The sequence below is a fragment of the Lithobates pipiens genome, unplaced genomic scaffold (genome assembly GCF_037356315.1).
Source record: "Lithobates pipiens isolate NorthernLeopardFrog02 unplaced genomic scaffold, aLitPip1_a1.2 Scaffold_22, whole genome shotgun sequence".
NCBI classification, from domain to species: Eukaryota; Metazoa; Chordata; class Amphibia; order Anura; family Ranidae; genus Lithobates; species Lithobates pipiens.
Window position 1 is genome coordinate 5,610,211 of NW_027507784.1, and position 15,595 is coordinate 5,625,805.

At 44.5% G+C, this 15,595-nt stretch overlaps 1 protein-coding gene across 4 annotated transcripts in view; it reads right to left on the reverse strand.

Annotated features, from left to right (window-relative positions):
- Positions 1-6,470: 6,470 nt before the first annotated feature.
- The window catches only part of LOC144000345 (uromodulin-like), a 70,808-nt gene continuing 61,683 nt past the window's right edge, over positions 6,471-15,595 (reverse strand). For all 4 annotated transcript variants that reach the window (XR_013278218.1, XM_077494138.1, XM_077494137.1 and 1 more), the window contains 2 exons: positions 15,569-15,592; positions 6,471-6,892 (listed from right to left, as the gene is read on the reverse strand). The gene's annotated coding sequence lies outside the window, so the exon portion shown is untranslated. The remainder of the gene's footprint in view (positions 6,893-15,568; positions 15,593-15,595) is intronic.

Sequence of the window (15,595 nt, forward strand, 5' to 3'; positions counted from 1 at the left end):
CCAACTACTGCCATATAAACTGGTGGACTCGGAGGCCTTTCGAAAATTTGTGGCCATTTGAACACCACAATGGAAGGTCCCAGGAAGGAAGTATTTCTTACAGAAGGGCATCCCAGAGCTATATGGCCATGTTCAGCGGCAAGTGAATGTATCTCTGGCACACAGTGTCAGTGCCAAGATACATCTGACCACAGACACGTGGTCTAGCAGACAAGGGCAGGGAAGGTATATCACTTTTACTGCCCACTGGGTGAACCTTCTGACGGCCGTCAAGCATGTAACCCGTGGCACCCGTGTAGATTTGGTTTTACCGCCATGGATTGCATGCAGGCCTGGCTCTTCTTCTCCTCCTCCTCCTACTCCACCCTCCTCCTTCTCCTCCTCGGCTGACTCCTCCTTTTCTCGCTGCTAGCGTCTCTTCTGCTGCACCTCCCAAGCTCCCCAGAACCTATTCGACATGCCAGGTAAGACGTTGCCATGCCGTGCTGCGTCTGTTGTGCCTGGAAGCCAAGAGCCACACTCCTTTCAGCTTTGCGTTCACAGGCAGATCAATGGCTAACACCGCTCAATTTGACAGTTGGTAAAGTGGTGTGTGACAACGGTGCCAATCTGCTTAGCGCATTGAAACAGGGCAAAATTACGCACGTGCCATGCATGGCACACGTCTTAAACTTGGTCGTGCAGCGATTCGTTGTCAAATACCCTGAGGTCCAGGACATCTTGCAGCGGGCAAGGAAAATCTCGGCCCATTTCAGAAGATCTTACACGGCCATGGCTCGCCTTGCTGACATTCAGCGGCGACACAATCTGACGGTCAGACGTCTTATTTGTGATTGCCTGACGTGATGGAACTCAACCTTCTACTGTATATGCTTGATAGGCTGCTCCAGCAGAAACGTGCAGTTAACGTCTACCTGTATGAACTCTGCGGCAGAACAGGTTCTGGGGAGCTGTTTTTTTTTTCACCACGCCAGTGGCTGCTAATGCGCGACGCATGCAGACTTCTGCGGCCATTTGAGGAGATCACCAAACTGGTCAGTCGCAGCCATGGCGCCATCAGTGACATGGTACCTTATGCCTTCGTTATGGAGCGTGCATTGCGTCATGTGATTGATCAAGCTGTGGAGGAGCAGGAGCGGGAAGATGAGGAAGTCGCAATGCTGGATGAATTCCCAGGGGGGGCTTCTCTATCTGAGACAAGTGAACAACAGGAGTCTGAAGAGGAGTCAGAGAAGGATAGTGTCGGGGCGGATGAGGAGGAGCAAGAAGAGCATGCTTTAAACTTTTCTGGGATCCCTGTTGTTGTGCGTGGATGGAGAGAGGAGAATGAAGAGGACGAAATTATCCTGGATGGTGAGTAGGAGCCAGGCCACCACACCGCTTCCAGTTTAGTGCAAATGGGGGCCTTCATGCTGCAGTGTTTTAATAGGGACCCCCATATAAAAAGCATAAGGGTCAAGGACCAGTACTGGGTGGAAACATACTTAGACCCCCGGTCTATATCGTGACCGATAAGCGTACTCGCCTAGCTCACGACAGTGTTAACTACCTCACATTTCTAAAAATGAATGAGGCATGGATCTCAGAGGAATTCGACACATGTGACCAGTAGACCATGTATATGTCTGTAAACGATTTTTTTAATTGAGCACACAGACCTTCTTTCTTCATTTGGCTCACTTCCTTGTCCATAAAAAGCACACCGTACTATATGCCCGTACCCTCCTGTTTGAAGAGCTTGAGTGGTGTCATATTTCTACTGGGGCTGCTTATTATGAGGGGCTCCCACCATCCCTGTGCTGTGCTGACTTTCTCCTGGGGCTGCTTATTATGAGGGGCTCCCACCATCCCTGTGCTGTGCTGCCTTCCTCCTGGGGCTGCTTATTATGAGGGGCTCCCACCATCCCTGTGCTGTGCTGCCTTCCTCCTGGGGCTGCTTATTATGAGGGGCTCCCACCATCCCTGTGCTATGCTGACTTCCTCCTGGGGATGCTTACGGTGCAGGTGTCAGTGCTGTATATCACGGTGCTGGTGTCGGTGCTGTATATCACGGTGCTGGTGTGAGTGCTTTATATCGCGCTGCTGATGTCAGTGCTCTCTATCATGGTGCTGGTGTCAGATCACTCTATCACGGTTCAGGTGTCATTGCTGTATGTCACGCTGCTGATGTCAGTGCTCTCTATCACGGTGCTGGTGTCAGATGACTCTATCACGGTGCAGGTGTCATTGCTGTATGTCACGCTGCTGATGTCAGTGCTCTCTATCACGGTGCTGGTGTCAGTGCTGTATATCACGGTGCTGGTGTCAGTGCTGTATGTCACGCTTCTGATGTCAGTGCTCTCTATCACGGTGCTGGTGTCAGATGACTCTATCACGGTGCAGGTGTCAGTGCTGTATGTCACGCTGCTGATGTCAGTGCTCTCTATCATGGTGCTTGTGTCAGATCACTCTATCACGGTGCAGGTGTCATTGCTGTATATCACGGTGCTGGTGTCAGTGCTGTATATCACGGTGCTGGTGTGAGTGCTTTATGTCACGCTGCTGATGTCAGTGCTCTCTATCACGGTGCTGGTGTCAGATCACTCTATCACTGTGCAGGTGTCATTGCTATATGTCACGCTGCTGGTGATCATCTCCTGCACCCTCTTCTTTGCCTACCCTGACCTTCCCTCTCCTCCATTGCCTTCATGCGCTCCACAGTCCTGAATTGTCACAACAATTTCCCATATAAAAAAAGAATGCTTGTAGTTGTCGATCCCAGATTCACCTCATACATGTGTTATGTCATTGGCCATGTGGTGTGACTATGTTTGCACAGCTAGTAATTATTTTGTGGCTGCAAATTTGACCTGTAGGTTTGCAAAGTTCGCCTCCCATTGAAGCCAATGGGGCCCGCTGCGAACGTTAAGGTTCGCAAACGATCGGCCGCGTTCGCGGTCCGCGTTCGCGAAACGTCCCGTCGGAAGTTCGTCCATCACTAGTTAGGATTCATCATGTTGAGGTTTGGTGTGATCTCCGGACAGAGATGACGGGACACGTCCAGTGATAGCAGACAGAATGATAGATTTAGAATCTCAATGATGGAAAAAGCCTTCAGAGATCCGTCTCATGGTTGACTTTGCATAACCAGGATGGATTTTATTTCAATGCCGAAGGTTGTTAGTCCCTTACTGACCGTTTTGTACATTCAGCAGTCTGACTATTGAGTTTTTTTTTTTTTTACAGAGAAAAATGATCTTTATTGAAGATCATAAAGACACGACAGAAAGAAGCAAGAACACATCATTTTGCACACTGAAGCAGTGACCACAAGCTATACATAGATAGATTCTGTGGGGGATCACCTGGAGATACATGTACAGTACCTTGAAAAAGTATTCATACCCTGGAAATTTCACACATTTTCTCATGTACGTAAATGTATTTTATTGGGATTTTATGTGATAGACCAACACAAAATGTCACATAATTGTGAAGTGGAAGGAAAATGATAAAAAGTGTATGTATGTGTGTGTGTGTGTGTGGGGGGGGTCACAGAAGCTGCATAAGATGTGCATAGGCTGAATATGGGGTGCTTCATTTGCAGGCTTTTGACCTGCTTTGCGGCGCAATCCAAAGCGCCAAACAGCTTCCACTCGTAGTAATACTGGAGCTTTGTTGTTCAAGTTAAGAGGTTACTTCCAGTTTCCCTGTTCCAGAGGCAAACTGGAGGTGATGTTGGAAGCCCTGTGGAATGCACGGCCCGAGCGGAGCTGCCTGTACGGTAAGTGAGACTACATATGATGGGGCACAGTGAGGCATGACTGAGCAATTACCAGTTAAAGTAGTGCAGTGCCAAATAGAAAAAAAAATGGGCTGGTCGTGAAGGGGATAAAATCTTCCTGGGCACAAGTTGTTAAATGTCTATTCCACTTTTTGTGAAAAAATTTATAAATAAATAATAATAATAAATGCACTCATACTGTAAAAAGAAAAAAAAGTTTATTTTTTATTACAAAAAAAAAACAGTGGGGATCAAATACCTCAAACAGAAAGCTCTATTTGTGTGAAAAAAAAATCATATAAATTTTGATTGGGTACAGAGTTGCATGACTGAGCAATTATCAGTTAAAGTAGCGCAGTGCCAAATAGAAAAATATTGGCTGGTCATGAAGGGGATAAAATCTTCCTGGGCACAAGTTGTTGAAGGCCTATTCAACTTTTTGTGAAAAAAATAAAATTATTAAATAATAATAATATTAATAATAATAATAATAATGCATCACTATTCCTCCAGCCCCAGGTCCACAAGGAGATAACGACCTTCGCTAACAGAGCTGGAGGAAGTAACCAATGGACCACAAGTGCAGGGATTTTACTGCACTCGTGGTTCATTTATACCTACGGGTCCATTTGCCACAATTGCAGATGGGACTTGTAATCTTCCATTCATAGATCTGTGGGGGGGGGGGGGGAGGGGGTGTAACAAATAATAAAAATAAATAAATCCGGGATGTTGCGGGCAGAAGTACCCCTTGATTCTGGTTGGGGGGGGGGGTAGTTTGAGGGTGGAGCACTGTGGAACATGGGTGTAACGTTAAACATGGTCAGAAGGTTGGACGATGTCATCTCCAAGCAGATATAAAATCCCCATGTAACCCAATCATCTATCCATTGTACATTATTACATTTTTTTTTTTACATCCTTCAATGTAAGACACAGAAGAAGTCACTGTCTTCAGAAATTTGAGCGCCCCCCCCCACATTGTACTCATTGAAAATACAAGAATGCTTCTTACATTACTCAACCTTTTTACAAAGAAAAAAATATATATATTAGCATATTGAAGAAAAAAAGCAAGTTTTTTTGTTGCATTTGAGCCCACAAAGCATTGGAGCTGTGATCGGTGGATTACGGATGCACTGTACGGGCTTCATCAGACTCTTCCTCCAGCCCCCGGTCCATATCGAGGTATCCACCTTCTACTAAGGAGCTGGAGGAAGTATCAATGATCTACGGTGACATCAATTCTACTTCAGTGAGAACTAGAGTTCCTCTGGTGAGGTGGAAGATGGGAATTGCGGCGTTTGAAATATCACCGGAGCTGGCGGGGGGGGGGGAGAAGAACCTCACAATCCTGTAAGTTGAGCGGTGTTCAAGGCAATAATATTTGTATTTTATAATTTTATGAATGTTATTAATATTGTATTATTCATATTATATTAAGGCAAAAAATATTTAAAGGAAAACAAGACAGGAGCCGGCGAGAAGAAGATCCAGTAAGTGGGGTGGCTGGTTTTTGGGGTGGGGGGGCCGCGGGCCATGTCATTTCAGGTGCCGAACATCTGACAAGACCCAGTGGGTAACAGGACTACATTTTTTTTTGTTTTTTTTTGTTTTTCAACATATTTTTAAAAAAAAATGTTAATTCGGAAACATGCAAATTGATGAAATCCCGTTTAACAAATTTTTCTGAATATTCCTAAATTCGAAAATTCTGAAATTCTGAAATCTGAAATAATAACTATTAAATGATAGGTACTGGAATTTCCCTTCAAATGTGCCTGTTAGGGAACGCAACGAATACAAATGTATCTTAAAGTTAAGAATTATCCAATGAATTATCAAAAATAATGAATGCTGTATCAGAACAAATGGAACATAACAAATTAATAATAATAAATAACAATAATAATAAAAAAAACTTTTTATTATTATTATTTATTATTAATTTGTTCCGCTGTTTAGATGCAGCATTCGTTATTTCGGATAATTTGTGACTTCGGATAAATACGTATTCGCTACGTTCACAAACAGCCAAATTTTAAAGGAAATTCCAACACCTATAAATTAATAGTTAGTTATAATTTTGAATTTTTGGATTTTTGAAGTTTTCAAATTTACAAAATCGTACATTTTCTAATTTATGAATTTCCAAATCTTCTAATTTATGTATTTCCGAATTTTCGAATTTAGGAATTGCGGATCATGACAAATGAATCGAAAAAAAAAAAAAAAAAAAAAGAATGAAACAAAAACGACCACATTTTTTGGTAGTGCACAGTGCTGGCCCTTGCCGACTCCACTGAACTGTCCACTCCGAGGCTCCTCATTCAGCCCGCTCGAGCTCCTAGCATTCGGCTTGCGGTATGAAGTCATTAGCGGGCCTGGGCGGGTCAGGTGGTGTGGACTCAGGATAGGATTGTCTCTGGGACTTCCGGAACTGCGTTCGCATGTGCAGTTCTCCCTCGATCCAGCCGCAGACGTTTTATACTGGCAGAGTTCGGCTTCTACGGGCTTCTACGGGCATGAAAAAAAGTGCCTGTTTTTACGGGCTGCCCGCAAATCTATCGGCGGTTGGCAACGCCGGTGCACATGTCTACTAAGTTTACCCTCAGTCCAGACTCCATCCAGGCCGTGCCCTCTAGCGCGTTTCGTCCTGCCCATGTGGAGATCAACAAAGGTGGTTACAAAATGTTATAACTTGAAATATGGTCTGAAAGGTGGAGTTACATTTTTATTTTCTTTGATACCAACAAACCAATAAAAGGGAGATGTGTAAATTTCATCTATAATGATTATGAGCAATACCTAAGGGATCAATTGGCAACAGTCAACACGCTATGAAATTTTAACTCCAGTAAATTTGCAAACAATAATTGAAAAATAATATCAGAGTAAATCAAATTATACAAACTAATTGAAATGTTTTATAAAAAAAAATTAGGATTTTTCATTCTTAGATAAACCAAAATAACATTGAAACTGGTTCCATCCGTCTCATCCGGATACATAGGTAATCTGGTCTGAAAAAGACACAGGTCCAAGTCCATCCAGTCCTGGGTGGTGACTACAAAGATTGTATGAGGATGGTCAGAGCCGGGATAAGGAGAGTCCGGAATATGTGAGCGCCTGGAAAATAAATATTTTCATGTTATTTTCCTTTTCTGAGACAACCTGAGGCAGATCCTCGTCTACATTGGCCGCCATGCCCGATGAATTTCCATGGCACCACAATAAGGTATCAGATTTCTGCCTTTGCATAGAATTATTAATTGTATTATAAATAATAATATTAATAATAATGAAAAGAGAAGTATGGGTTTTGTTTTTGTTTTTTTAAATCATACTTACCTACTGTAGGTGGATTCTGCCTCTGTCTCCTGTCGGCTGTAAGACTGAGAACCAAGCAATCAAACACCACCGGTTGCTCGGCTCTCAGGGCTCCCAGAGCAGAGAGCTGGTTACTGTCACCGCTGTCTGCTCTGCCCCTTCTGCCCCCATACTTGTGGTCAATGGGTCACTGGGCTGTGGAGGGGGCGGGATCAGGTGACTCAGGCTCTCAGTGGATCACTGTGAGGCTGAGCCGGGTGCTGGTCCAGACATGTGGACAGATCCCGACTTCATTGTCCTGATCTTAACCGAGCCTGGACCGGCTCTGACGTCAGCCGACAGCAGGCTTCAGCCCACTGTCTGCTGAAAATGGGTTACTGGAGTGCAGAGCAGACCGCGCTCCTGTGATCCATAGGAGAGGTACAAGCTGAACACGCTTAGGACATGTATCGCCTACGGTGGTCCACATGGTGGTTTTGTCTTCACATTGCAAAACATTTTGAAATACGGTAGGTAAAAATGTTCATTACACCCAAATCTATTTGTCTACTCCTCACCTCACTCCTTCAGTCTCCTCTCTCATTACTAACTGACATATCAGCATGGATGTCACCCCACTTCCTTAACCTAAATCTCTCTAAAACTGAGCTATTAATATTCCCCCCCCCCCCCACCATGACTTTTCCATCAAAATCAATAGTGCAACCATCAGTGCCTCCTCTCACGCCCGGGTACTCGGTGTAATCCTAGACTCTGACTTGTCATTTCAGCCCCAAGTCCAATCATCAAAAGTTTCTAGAATTCACCTCCGAAACATCTCTACAATTCGCCCTTTTTTAACAAATGAAACCACCAATCTCCTCATTAACTCCCTTGTTATCTCTTGTCTTGACCGCTCAGTGTCTGCCAACCTTCCCCTCCAATCCCTACACTGGCTCCCAATCAGTGTCTGCCAACCCTCTCCTCCAATCCCTACACTGGCTCCTAATCAGTGTCCACCAACCCTCTCCTCCAATCCCTACACTGGCTCCTAATCAGTGTCCACCAACCCTCTCCTCCAATCCCTACACTGGCTCCTAATCAGTGTCCACCAACCCTCTCCTCCAATCCCTACACTGGCTCCCAATCAGTGTCCACCAACCCTCTCCTCCATTCCCTACACTGGCTCCCAATCAGTGTGCGCCAACCCTCTCCTCCAATCCTTACACTGGCTCCTAATCAATGTCCACCAACCCTCTCCTCCAATCCCTACACTGGCTCCCAATCAGTGTCTGCCAACCCTCTCCTCCAATCCCTACACTGGCTCCTAATCAGTGTCCACCAACCCTCTCCTCCAATCCCTACACTGGCTCCTAATCAGTGTCCACCAACCCTCTCCTCCAATCCCTACACTGGCTCCCAATCAGTGTCCGCCAACCCTCTCCTCCAATCCCTACACTGGCTCCCAATCAGTGTCCGCCAACGCTCTCCTCCAATCCCTACAGTGGCTCCCAATCAGTGTCCGCCAACCCTCTCCTCCAATCCCTACACTGGCTCCCAATCAGTGTCCGCCAACCCTCTCCTCCAATCCTTACACTGGCTCCCAATCAGTGTCCTCCAACCCTCTCCTCCAATCCCTAAACTGGCTCCCAATCAGTGTTCATCACTCCTCTCCTCCAATCCCTAAACTGGCTCCCAATCAGTGTTCATCACCCCTCTCCTCCAATCCCTAAACTGGCTCCCAATCAGTGTCTGCCAACCCTCTCCTCCAATCCCTACACTGGCTCCCAATCAGTGTCTGCCAACCCTCTCCTCCAATCCCTAAACTGGCTCCCAATCAGTGTCTGCCAACCCTCTCCTCCAATCCCTACACTGGCTCCCAATCAGTGTCTGCCAACCCTCTCCTCCAATCCCTACACTGGCTCCCAATCACCCAAAGAATTAAATTCAAAATACTAAACACAACATACAGTACAACCCACATTCACAACTCTGCCCGAGCTACATCACCAATCTTTTCTCCAAATATCACCCAAACTCTCCTCTCCGCTCTTCTCAAGACTTCCTTCTCTCAAGCTCTCTTGTTTCCTCCTCTCACACTAGTCTCCAGGATTTCTCCAGATCCTCTCCCATTCTCTGGAACTCCTCCGGTCTGGCTATCCCCTACTCTTGCTACCTTCAGGCGATCCCTGAAAACTCATCTCTTCAGGGAAGTCTATCATGTCTCCAACTGATCTCCTACCACTTCCATCAGCTCATTCCCCACAGTTACAACCTTTTGTACCACCTGCCCCACCCTATTAGATTGTAAACTCTTCTGAGCAGGGCCCTCTTAATCCTCTTGTATTTTATTGTATTATAACTGTATTGTCTCCCTTTTATATTGTAAAGTGCTGCGTAAACTGTTTGCGCTATGTAAATCCTGAATAATAATAATTACAATAATAATAATACAAGGTCTCAAAGTCTTGGATATTAAAATAAATAATAATTAATTCTAAATAAACCTCCATCCATCACCCCAAACACTCTCCAATCCTTGTGTTCTTTATAAAACTGGCGGCAAAATATCAATATCACAATCCAGGAAGACATCAATCCATTTCCATATCTGCTACCACGATTAAAATGTCATGGATCATCACCCATGAGAAATTTATAAGCATTGCAAATAATTACATATTTACATAAAAGCTGAGGTCGAAAAAAGAAAAAAAGTAATCAAGTCCAACGTATGTTGTGTGATTATATGTCAGTATTACATTGTATATCCTGTATGTTGTGTGATTATATGTCAGTATTACATTGTATATCCTGTATGTTGAGGTCATTCAGGTGATTATCTAATAGTTTTTTGAAACTATCAATGCCCCCCGCTGAGACCACCGCCTGTGGAAGGGAATTCCACATCCTTGCAGCTCTTACAGTAAAGAACCCTCTACGTAGTTTAAGGTTAAACCTCTTTTCTTCTAATTTTAATGAGTGGCAACAAGTCTTGTTAAACTCCCTTCTGCAGAAATGTTTTCTCCTTATTGTGGGGTCACCAGTCCGGTATTTATATATTGTGGGGTCACCAGTCTGGTATTTATATATTGTGGGGTCACCAGTCCGGTATTTATATATTGTGGGGTCACCAGTCCGGTATTTATATATTGTGGGGTCACCAGTCCGGTATTTATATATTGTGGGGTCACCAGTCTGGTATTTATATATTGTGGGGTCACCAGTCTGGTATTTATATATTGTGGGGTCACCAGTCCGGTATTTAAATATTGTGGGGTCACCAGTCCGGTATTTATATATTGTGGGGTCACCAGTCTGGTATTTATATATTGTGGGGTCACCAGTCCGGTATTTGTATATTGTGGGGTCACCAGTCCGGTATTTATATAATGAAATCATATCCCCTCTCAGGCGTCTCTTCTCCAGAGAGAATAAGTTCAGATCTCACAACCTTTCCTCATAACTAATATCCTCCAGACCCTTTATTAGCTTTGTTGCCCTTCTTTGTAGTCGCTCCATTTCCAGTACATCCTTCCTGAGGACTGGTGCCCAGAACTGGACAGTATACTCCAGGTGCGGCCGGACCAGAGTCTTGTAGAGGGGAGAATTATCCTTTTATCTCTGGAGTTGATCCTTTTTAATGCCAATATTCTGTTTGCTTTGTTGGCAGCAGCTTGGCATTGCTGAGCCCATCATCTACCAGGACCCCCAGGTCCTCCTCCATCCTACATCCCCCCAGAGGTTCCCCTCCCCCCAGTCTATAGATTGCATTCAGATTTTTACCACCCAAATGCATTATTTAACATTTTTCTACATTGATCCTCATTTGCCTCCCCCCATTCATTTGTTCAGATCTTCTTGCAAAGTTTCCACATCATGCGGATAAGTTATTGCCCTGCTTAGCTTAGTATCATCCGCAAATACAGAGATTGAGCTGTTTCCCCCATCCCCATCCTCCAGGTCATTCATGAATAAATTAAACAGGATTGGTCCCAGCACAGAACCCTGGAGGACCCCACTACCCACCCCCGACCATTCCGAGTACTTCCCATTTATCACCACCCTCTGAACTCGCCCTTGTAGCCAGTTTTCAATCCATGTACTCACCCTATGGGCCATGCCAACGGATCTTATTTTGTACAGTAAACATTTATGGGGAACTGTGTCAAATGCTTTAGCAAAATCCAGATACACCACGTCTACGGGCCTTCCTTTATCCAGATACACCATGTCTACGGGCCTTCCTATATCTAGATACACCCCGTCTACGGGCCTTCCTTTATCTAGATACACCACGTCTACAGGCCTTCCTTTATCCAGATACACCACATCTACGGGCCTTCCTTTATCTAGATACACCACATCTACGGGCCTTCCTTTATCCAGATACACCACGTCTACAGGCCTTCCTTTATCTAGATACACCACGTCTACGGGCCTTCCTTTATGTAGATACACCACGTCTACGGGCCTTCCTTTATCTAGATACACCACGTCTACGGGCCTTCCTTTATCTAGATACACCACGTCTACGGGCCTTCCTTTATCTAGATACACCACATCTACAGGCCTTCCTTTATCTCGATACACCACGTCTACAGGCCTTCCTTTATCTAGATACACCACGTCTACGGTCCTTCCTTTATCTAGATACACCGCGTCTACGGGCCTTCCTTTATCTAGATACACCACGTCTACGGGCCTTCCTTTATCTAGATACACCACATCTACGGGCCTTCCTTTATCTAGATACACCACATCTACAGTCCTTCCTTTATCTAGATACACCACATCTACGGGCCTTCCTTTATCTAGATACACCACGTCTACAGGCCTTCCTTTATCTAGATACACCACGTCTACGGGCCTTCCTTTATGTAGATACACCACGTCTACGGGCCTTCCTTTATCTAGATACACCACGTCTACGGGCCTTCCTTTATCCAGATACACCACGTCTACAGGCCTTCCTTTATCTAGATACACCACATCTACAGGCCTTCCTTTATCTAGATACACCACGTCTACAGTCCTTCCTTTATCTAGATACACCGCATCTACGGGCCTTCCTTTATCTAGATACACCACGTCTACAAGCCTTCCTATATCTAGATACACCACATCTACTGGCCTTCCTATATCTAGATACACCACGTCTACGGGCCTTCCTTTATCTAGATACACCACGTCTACAGGCCTTCCTTTATCTAGATACACCACGTCTACAGTCCTTCCTTTATCTAGATACACCGCATCTACGGGCCTTCCTTTATCTAGATACACCACGTCTACGGACCTTCCTTTATCTAGATACACCATGTCTACGGGCCTTCCTATATCTAGATACACCCCGTCTACGGGCCTTCCTTTATCTAGATACACCACGTCTACAGGCCTTCCTTTATCCAGATACACCACATCTACAGGCCTTCCTTTATCTAGATACACCACATCTACGGGCCTTCCTTTATCCAGATACACCACGTCTACAGGCCTTCCTTTATCTAGATACACCACGTCTACGGGCCTTCCTTTATGTAGATACACCACGTCTACGGGCCTTCCTTTATCTAGATACACCACGTCTACGGGCCTTCCTTTATCTAGATACACCACGTCTACGGGCCTTCCTTTATCTAGATACACCACATCTACAGGCCTTCCTTTATCTCGATACAACACGTCTACAGGCCTTCCTTTATCTAGATACACCACGTCTACGGTTCTTCCTTTATCTAGATACACCGCGTCTACGGGCCTTCCTTTATCTAGATACACCACGTCTACGGGCCTTCCTTTATCTAGATACACCACATCTACAGGCCTTCCTTTATCCAGATACACCACGTCTACAGGCCTTCCTTTATCTAGATACACCACATCTACAGGCCTTCCTATATCTAGATACACCACATCTACTGGCCTTCCTATATCTAGATACACCACGTCTACGGGCCTTCCTTTATCTAGATACACCACGTCTACAGGCCTTCCTTTATCTAGATACACCACGTCTACAGTCCTTCCTTTATCTAGATACACCGCATCTACGGGCCTTCCTTTATCTAGATACACCACGTCTACAAGCCTTCCTATATCTAGATACACCACGTCTACTGGCCTTCCTATATCTAGATACACCACGTCTACGGGCCTTCCTTTATCTAGATACACCACATCTACGGGCCTTCCCTTATCTAGATACACCACATCTACAGGCCTTCCTTTATCTAGATACACCACGTCTACAGTCCTTCCTTTATCTAGATACACCGCATCTACTGGCCTTCCTATATCTAGATACACCACGTCTACGGGCCTTCCTTTATCTAGATACACCACGTCTACAAGCCTTCCTATATCTAGATACACCACATCTACTGGCCTTCCTATATCTAGATACACCACGTCTACGGGCCTTCCTTTATCTAGATACACCACATCTACGGGCCTTCCCTTATCTAGATACACCACATCTACAGGCCTTCCTTTATCTAGATACACCACGTCTACAGTCCTTCCTTTATCTAGATACACCGCATCTACTGGCCTTCCTATATCTAGATACACCACGTCTACGGGCCTTCCTTTATCTAGATACACCACGTCTACAAGCCTTCCTATATCTAGATACACCACATCTACTGGCCTTCCTATATCTAGATACACCACGTCTACGGGCCTTCCTTTATCTAGATACACCACGTCTACAGGCCTTCCTTTATCTAGATACACCACGTCTACAGTCCTTCCTTTATCTAGATACACCGCATCTACGGGCCTTCCTTTATCTAGATACACCACGTCTACAAGCCTTCCTATATCTAGATACACCACGTCTACTGGCCTTCCTATATCTAGATACACCACGTCTACGGGCCTTCCTTTATCTAGATACACCACATCTACGGGCCTTCCCTTATCTAGATACACCACATCTACAGGCCTTCCTTTATCTAGATACACCACGTCTACAGTCCTTCCTTTATCTAGATACACCGCATCTACTGGCCTTCCTATATCTAGATACACCACGTCTACGGGCCTTCCTTTATCTAGATACACCACGTCTACAGGCCTTCCTTTATCTAGATACACCACGTCTACAGTCCTTCCTTTATCTAGATACACCGCATCTACGGGCCTTCCTTTATCTAGATACACCACGTCTACAAGCCTTCCTATATCTAGATACACCACGTCTACGGGCCTTCCTTTATCTAGATACACCACGTCTACGGGCCTTCCTTTATCCAGATACACCACGTCTACGGGCCTTCCTTTATCTAGATACACCACGTCTACGGGCCTTCCTTTATCCAGATACACCCAGTCTACGGGCCTTCCTTTATCTAGATGGCAACTCACCTCCTCATGGTTAGTAGATTGGTTTGGTAAGAACGATTCTTCATGAATCCATGCTGATTAATGCGAATGATACCGTTCTCATTACTAAAATCTTGTATATAGCCCCTTATCATCCCATCCAAGAGTTTACATACTATTGATGTTAGGCTGATTGGTCTGTAATTCCCAGGGATGTATCTCGGCCCTTTTTTAAATATTGGTGCTACATTGGCTTTTCTCCAATCAGCTGGTACCATTCCAGTCAGTAGACTGTTCTTAAAAAACCCATTTCAACCCACCTCAGTTAATTTTTGGCTTTCTTTCCATCCTAGACATCAAAACTCTTATCTTCGAGGTGTCCCCAATTCCTTCCACTTTTTTCACTCTTTTTTTCTCTTTGTTTTCACTCTTCACCTTATTTTTCTACACTTAATAGGACACTTTGGGATGTATTTATAAAAAAAACAAAAAAAAACTGTTTATCTTCATGCAAAAACACATATGTTCTGTGTGAATGCCAGCAAAATTGAGTGTTTTTCGGCTATTTTCTCTCCGGGTCAGACGTTCTTTATTCATAACAGTAGCATGAATCAGGAAAATACCGCATTATGGCCACTTGATGGAGCTGATGATTATAGAAGATAAATATTTATTTTACGATTGTTTACGATAATTGCCAGCTCCATCTATTGGTCATAATGTGGTATTTTCCTGATTCAAGATACTCTTATGAAAATTACATTTCTTTTATAAATACTCCCTCATATGTCCATAGGTCGGTTTTTTTTTTTTTGATGGTTCAGTGCTGCAAAGGGACAATGTTATTCTAACAAACCTCATTCCTAACAAACATCTCACTAGGGACTTATCACCGTGATGAGTCATGAAAACTGTTATGGCCACTTATCACCGGAATTTTCACCATTTATCACACTATATTCTACATCTGAGTTTCAAGAGTCAGGGTGACAACTCAGGAGGACAATTGCAAAGTCTGTTGTCACCCCACAACAGGACGTGCCTGAACAGGGACATTCATGGCAGGATCACCAAGGATTCAATTCATTTGGCTTAAATAACAAAGAGTTTGTCAGTTTCTCTCATCCCTACTTATTATAACAATATAAAGAAAGTCCAAAAACTTACTATTGCTGGTGGAAGAGGCGGATTCTG